This window comes from Bos indicus, chromosome 1 (genome assembly GCF_029378745.1).
Source record: "Bos indicus isolate NIAB-ARS_2022 breed Sahiwal x Tharparkar chromosome 1, NIAB-ARS_B.indTharparkar_mat_pri_1.0, whole genome shotgun sequence".
NCBI classification, from domain to species: Eukaryota; Metazoa; Chordata; class Mammalia; order Artiodactyla; family Bovidae; genus Bos; species Bos indicus.
Window position 1 is genome coordinate 36,113,021 of NC_091760.1, and position 7,346 is coordinate 36,120,366.

The 7,346-nt window shown below is 35.1% G+C and overlaps 1 long non-coding RNA gene across 2 annotated transcripts; it reads right to left on the bottom strand.

The window, feature by feature from the left end:
• Positions 1-835: 835 nt before the first annotated feature.
• LOC139182250 (uncharacterized) lies at positions 836-6,957 on the bottom strand. 2 transcript variants are annotated; one of them, XR_011565900.1, is made up of 3 exons: positions 5,912-6,957; positions 4,696-4,790; positions 836-2,998 (listed from the first exon to the last, which is right to left on the bottom strand). It is a non-coding gene; the product is annotated as an uncharacterized lncRNA (long non-coding RNA). The 2 variants fall into 2 exon arrangements; XR_011565899.1 differs by having other exon boundaries at positions 5,775-6,957.
• Between the last annotated feature and the right edge of the window lie 389 nt (positions 6,958-7,346).

Genomic DNA, 7,346 nt, shown 5'->3' on the forward strand with positions numbered 1-7,346 from the left:
TCTAATAAGCACTTATTCATGATTTAACCCCTAATATTTCTTCTGTTTTCTCAGAATCTCCCAGGCAGAGCCAGTGACTTTATAGTTACTCCAATAATAATGTTTTTGTACATACACACATATATAATACAGTGCTTAGGCTTTTCTGGTAGCTTGGCTCATAAAGAATTCAACTGCAATGCAGGAGATGCTGATTTGATTCCTGGGTTGGAAAGATCCCCTGGAGAAGGGATAGGCTACCCATTCCAGTATTCTTGGGCTTCGATGGTGGCTCAGACGATAAAGAATCTATCTGCAATGCTGGAAACCTTGATTCGATCCCTGGGTGGGGAAGATCCCCTGGAGGAGGGCATTGCAACCCACTCCAGTATTCTTGCCTGGAGAATCCCATGGACAGAGGATCCTGGTTGGCTACAGTCCATGGGGTTGCAAAGAGTTGGACATGACTGAGTGAATAAGCACAGCACAATACAATGCTTACCACCTTATAGCTATTTACTTCTCCTTTTCTCCTCAGCTAGAATGTAATGACATTAATCTCAAGACTATACCTCATAAGACTTTCTATCCCTAGTTTTTAGTAGAATTCCTAGAACAAAACTGCTACTTATTATGGATTGTACAAATAGATGGATGCATGAGAGTAGATAGAAAAAATGGTGACAAATAACATTGTGAAAATCCCTATTATAGTACTTTATTTAATCTAATATGACATCAGTTCTCAGAAGTACCATCTCTTATGTGCAATTGAGAAGGAAAAAATCTGCCAATAAAATGATATACTTTCCTGAAATATATATTTTTTATTTTATACTATTGGAAGAGCCTTTAGACTTATCTAGATGTAAAAAAAATTAAATATAATTTATGAATATATTTAAAGAAAATATAAGACTATATCACTTTGGGGATGATACATAATTTTCTAAGTCTCAAATTCAATTGATATGCAATTTCTGAAATATGTTTACTTTCAGAGACTACTTTTTTGAATTTTTTTTTATTCCTTCATCAATGAGCATGCTTTCATATTAATTGTCATCTTTTGTCCTACTAAATGTGTTTCTGATGCATGGTTATTTTTTACATAGTCACTATTTCCTTCAAGACTTTCATTTAGATTCCCAATTGGCAGTTTTTATATCTGACACTAGATTAATCTTAGCAGGTGTTAACAAATAGCTGTCTTTCAGCAACAAGGGCTCACACCCTCCTTTAAATGGTCCTTAAATGATTGGTTGATTGAAAATCATGAGGTTGCAGTTATCCACTCACAATGGCAGCAATTAACAACTAAGTCATTATAGTTTTGGGTAAGTTTATGTTCAAAATGGTTCAGTGCATGCCCACTAAATAAATCAAGAAGTAAACACTGCAATTCACTAGGGTAGGCTCCTACTTGTTTCTTCCAGAAAACATATATCCAGTCTATAGTTCAGACAATTTTCAACCGACTGTGCGTGTACATGAACCTATGTATGTGCATAGAAATATGGAGTAACATTTCTGAGGAGATAATTTTCAGAAATATTTTGAGGTTAAAATGCAACATGGAGGAAACATTTGAACATTGGCAATTATGCACAATTTCTTGGTGATACAGTGTCTTTCTTCATCCATGTCCATAATCTTCATCTTCTCAGTGCTTTGGTATTGATGGTCTAACTTGGAGGCATGTCAGAGAGTTGCAGGATTCATCAGCTTATCCTATTTGACAAAATTGGAATTTATTCAGTTTTCTTCAACTGAATCACATGTTGCTGGAAGTGAAAGAGGTAATATTAAATTTGCTGAAGTTTCTGGAAAATGGATGTCAAGCATTTTAAAAATAATCTGTGTTACAACGAAGTTGGTCATACCATCTTCTCAATAATTTGAAACCTCATCCATCTAGGCTGAGATACATGGATATTTCTCTTTCCTTTAGTTACAGAGCCTGGTGAGTGATTGCCAATCTTTTTACAGACATCTCATTAATAAATATATGCATGTCTTATGTTCTTGGATCTCACTAATGCTTTTGGTTGTTTTTTTGGTAAGAAATTATAGAATTGTGTTCATTTCTCCTCTGATTAACATTTGCTTCATTAATATCAAATTAATGTCCCACTGCTCCGTTCCCATGTCTTTCTAAGTACAAAATAACTTACTGTTTCAATGCTGAATCACAGAGTAATCATTCTGACGACATTTTCAACAATGCACAGAACTCAATTTAAGTTACTGTATGAAGTGCCATGATGGAGTCCCTATATGTGCTGGAAAGAGCAGTTACATTAAGAGTTATTAAGCACTGATTTTAAGTTGCCATCAATTGTTAAAATATTGGACAAGTATTATCCCATAGGAACAACAGGATATTATTGACTTCTATGGAATTCAGCAAGTGACAGTTTCAGAAATTCTTGATTATTTTGTTGTTGTTCTTGACTTTTATCCAGTCACAATCCAACCCATTTACTTATTTCTTAATAGAGGGCTTTACCTCCTACATCACTTAGAGAATTCAGATATTGTAAGCTATTTATGTGGTAACATGTTTACTCTTCCATAAAGCTCATCCAATCTCTTTCTCTCCTCTCTTTCTTTATTTGCTTAAATCTCAGAGGCAAAGAGATTAATTTTCCTTTCTGAAGCCTAACTTTCCCATGCTCTTTGCCTGGCACACCTATGATATAGATAAATATGGCATTGATGGTGATGTAGGTAGTCTTCACCTCAGTTTGAAAATCAATGGTACCACCAGTTTCAGTCTTTGCCTTCACTAGGAGCTTTCACGATATTACAAAAGCACTCATGGGGGAATAGAAGTTTCTTGTTCCTTTTGTGCCCTTTCTTCCTTTAAGGTTGTCAAGATTAGTAGAGAAATGTTTACCTTTTGCATGTTATACTCAAAGGAATCCAGATGCTCTAAACTATTCCAAACTCAGGACAGGATGAAATCCAAAACCAATATTAGTTGCCCTGACAGCAAGGTACACTGTTGACCTTGGTCCTTTGGGAGTAAGGAAAATCAGAAGGATGAAAAAGATAAAAATTATGAATAATTTTTTTAAAAAGGTAAAAATACTCATGGGCACCCATTCAAGGTTGACAATGTGTAGATTACTGAGAGTCCTGTACAAAACTTGAAGGCATTTCTCACATTTCCCCTAAGTATGCTTGGTCCACAAACTGAAAGAGTTTTCCCAGACCCATACACTCAGCCCACAAGATGTTATGAGGTTATATCTCAATTATCTTGAAAAAAAAAATCTACTTTTTAATTCTAAAAATTTTGAAGTATATTCTTTAGTCGATGACCCCACTTTCTTTCTCACCATCATTTGCTCTGTATCTTAAAGCATTTTGATCTTCTGCTCCTATGCCAATGAAACTGCACTTCCTTTTTCTCTCACTCATACTTTTCATCCACTATTCATGATTTTCACGATTTTGACTACCCACCCTTGAAATTCTCTTTCCTTCTGATTTTCCTAACACTAAACCAGAGATCCTCAACTTATTTATTTGTGTTGTTTATTTAAAGAAGCTGAATGAGACTGCTTTCTTTAAAAAAAAAAAAAAAAAAGCTGGAATGTTGAGAACAAAGTCTTCACAGAAAGTCATATAAAGAAAGGAAGTGGAGACACACAACTTCACAACTTTTAACCCCACATTTCAAAACTCTGGTTTTCGATAATGGTGGGTAAAGGAGTTAAAGCAAAAAGGTGTTTATGCAGCAGCAGAAACAGGAAATGTTCTTTTAAGCATGAAGAGAAGACATTTATCTGTCTCCCATATACCAAAGGATATAACTTGCTTTTAATAACATTTAGTAATATGCTTATAGAAGTCAAGGGGGTGATTTCTTGGTTCACAAAGATTTTTCTGTATCTGCGAACAACCCAATAATAGGCTAAGTGTTAGTTGCTCAGTCATGTTTGACTCTTTACAACCCCATGGACTGTAGCCTACGAGGCTCCTCTTTCCATGGAATTCTCCAGGCAAGAATACTGAAGTAGGTAGCCATTCCCTTCTCCAGCCCAGGAATTGAATCTGACCTGGGCTGCTTCTTCCTGATCCAGAAACTGAACCTCTATCTCCTGCATTGCAGGTACATTCTTTCCTGTCTGAGCCACTAGGGAAGCTTGATTATACTAAACATGATTATATTATACTCTAACCTGCCTATTGTGAGTGTATCTGAATATCCAGGGGTAAATATTTTATCTAAATTAGGCATATTGACTTGGTATCCTTGGAATCCCAAATTTTGAAGGAAGAAACACAAAGGCTTGCTGGGCATTTTACCTGTGTCATGTTAATAAATGTCAATACCTGGAATAAAAAGACATTTATTCAGCTCCTAACAGTTATCCTAGTCCCTCTTATTTAACTAAAGTATACTTTTCACTCTTTCAATTAAAGTTGTAATTCAATATTAAATACTGCATAGATTCACAGTGAGAATGTACCATTTGCTGATCCCTCACATAAGACATACCAAATGCTGCAAGGTTGGGAAGTGTGTTTCTCTTTTGTTGCCCCTCACAGACTCTGGAATAAAACCGAAAGTCCAAATCATGCACATTTTGTAAATAAAATTGAGCCTTATGAAAATCTTGGTAGGAGGACATTGTCAGAAAAGATTTTTTGTTATCAGATTAAATGTGATTCTCAGAGTTTTATTAGAAAGTTCAACTCACTTACTTTGTATCTCTTAACCATTTGTTTTCCTTATCATCTGGGCTCTTAGGATGCTTGTATGTTCCGTTACTTTTTATTGTCTGCTCTTTACAACACACCTGTGAGTTAGAGAAATATGATTATTCATACTGTACAGATGGTGGGACTAAGGTATAATGCCATCCACAACCTGAATAGCAGAGTCGGAACCAGAATTTATGATTCCCCAAACCTCACGTGGAGCAGTATTTCCTGTGATATCTCTGCCCTCCCCTTAGCATTCATGAACAAAAAGCTGCAGATAATTGCAATCTTTAATCAAAATGCCAACTACTTTTCCAGAATGAGTTTGGCTCTTTCACTGTAAGTAGAATATATTATTCATTAAAACATAGGTAATGATTATTAGTAGTACTCAGAGATAAGTTTTAGCTGATTATTGGAAAGTATTATCTTCTGTGTTAAGTATAAGCTTAATTCCTTCCTCATTTGATTTCTTATTTAGGACATTTAAAAAAAATTTATTTTATAATGGAGTATAGCTGATTTACAATTTGGTTTTAGTTTTAGTTGTTTAACGAAGTGATTCAGTTATACGTACACATATAGGATATATTTACTAAAACAAACAAAACTCTCTGGTGGGAAAAATGTGTTGGAAATAGCATGGAGCTAAGCTCTTAACCCTATGTGGAAACTTGTCAGCTTAGTCACCTAGGGTAAATGACATTTTGTGTCAAAAACATATGAAAATTTAGACTAAACTTATTTTACTGGTAAAGAAAAGGAGGACATAGGGAGAAAAATAATTTGGACTGATACATTTTTGTTATTTATAAAGCAGCTATACATCAACATTAATATAAAGGCCTTTCCCCCTCTAAAGACTAGGTATAGAAAGGGAACTTATTGGCCTATAGCATATATTTACCCCACTCCTTTTCTTCTCTGGTTAATTTTGGAGAAACTAAATTAATTGAACATATAGAATAATATTAAAGTTGATTTTCTATTATGTAGAAATTAAATACATCTTTGCCATATTTATCATCCTATAATATCCAAATTAAGATTTTTTAAAGTGTTTTCAAAGTTTAGTTTACCATCCATGTTGTTGAGACTTTTTTCCTGTCAGTTAATGAAGCGCAGGAGTAACCTAATTCATGTTATTCCCATCTGTCATCGCTGCAGCAGTGATGAAGCCCAAAATGAAATTCCATTCTTCATTTAGTTCCTGTACCTTGATATTAGTCAGGTAATCAAGCACAACTCCTGGGGTCTTGCATTTTCAGATGAAGAAACCAAGGTCAAGTGACTTGCCCTGTGTCACACAGCAAGACATCTAAGAACAAGGAAAAGATCCAGCATCAGACGTTACCAAGACCGCCGAACCATACCATCTTCTCAGGTAATTGCTTTCTCTGATATCGAGTGGGTCACATTTTCTTACCTCTATTTTTTTTTTCTTTTTAAACAGAATCTTTTTTTTTTTCCTTTCTTTCTTTCTTCTTTCTCTTCATCTCTTAAACAGGCATTTAGAAATGCTATTCTCTGCTTAGAGTTTCTGGTAATTATCTTCAAGGAAACCAGAATACAAATTTAAAGTAGTCATTAACATGCTGATTAGAAATTTCTCTCAAAGACTCAAAAGGCTGGAAGAGACCCCCAGAGATCATCTGATCCAGGCCCTGACTTCAGGCATGTTTCACCTAAACAGTTTCCAGCAGATGGAAAACTATATTTATGACCCCCAAGGAGAAAGTCCCCATCCTCCCTTGGTAGCAGAACTCTGTGCTTAGATCTGCTTTTCTACGTAATGTGCGTTATGTGCAAAATGTAGAAAAAGCAACCGCCCACTTTTGTAACATCAGGTATTACTAAAATAATGGTTAACCATAATTTACACTTGTATTCATATGACTTATTTCACCAACATTTCTGACTCAATTTTGGAAAGTCTTCCTTGTCATTAAGCATTATTTTGACATAAAATTTTTTGTAATTTATTTTTCAATTTTTAAATCATATTCTGGAGGATACTGCATCTTCATGATTTTAATTTAGGTAAAATGCTTGCCCTGTCTATTTTTGTGCCTTTTGCTTCTTAAATGCAGAATGTGTCCCAAAGAAATACTAGTATTTTCTGTCAGTCTCTATTTCACCATTCTAACCTGAATAACCTTACACTGAATTTGAGGGAACTGTGAGACTTAAGAACTGTTTCTAATGTTTAAGAAATTGAATGATGAGCTGAGTGCATGTGTATATTCTGACTTGTTCACGAGAAGTGCCTTCATCACTTTCTAAATTCTTTAGCAGATTGTGGATAAAGGCTTCCCACCCTCATGTTCCCAATCCCACCCTCATGTTCCCAAACTCTTTTCTGGATCATTCCTTTCAGGGGCTGAGTTCAGCTTTGCCATTTATGCTTCTGACCTAAAATAACTTTCTGTCTTCATTAAAATCAGAATATACTTATAAAAATATTAGTGTTCTGAATCTCCGTATTGATGGCAGAAATCACTTGTTGAAAGAAAAAATTTCCTAGCTCAAATGTATCCTGAAATGTATCCAAGAGAATGGGGAGTTTTCCCAAAGGGCTGACCTCTCATATTTACACAACTGACCTCAATGAGCTACATGAATTATATCCTGGGCACTGAAAGTCGTAGGAA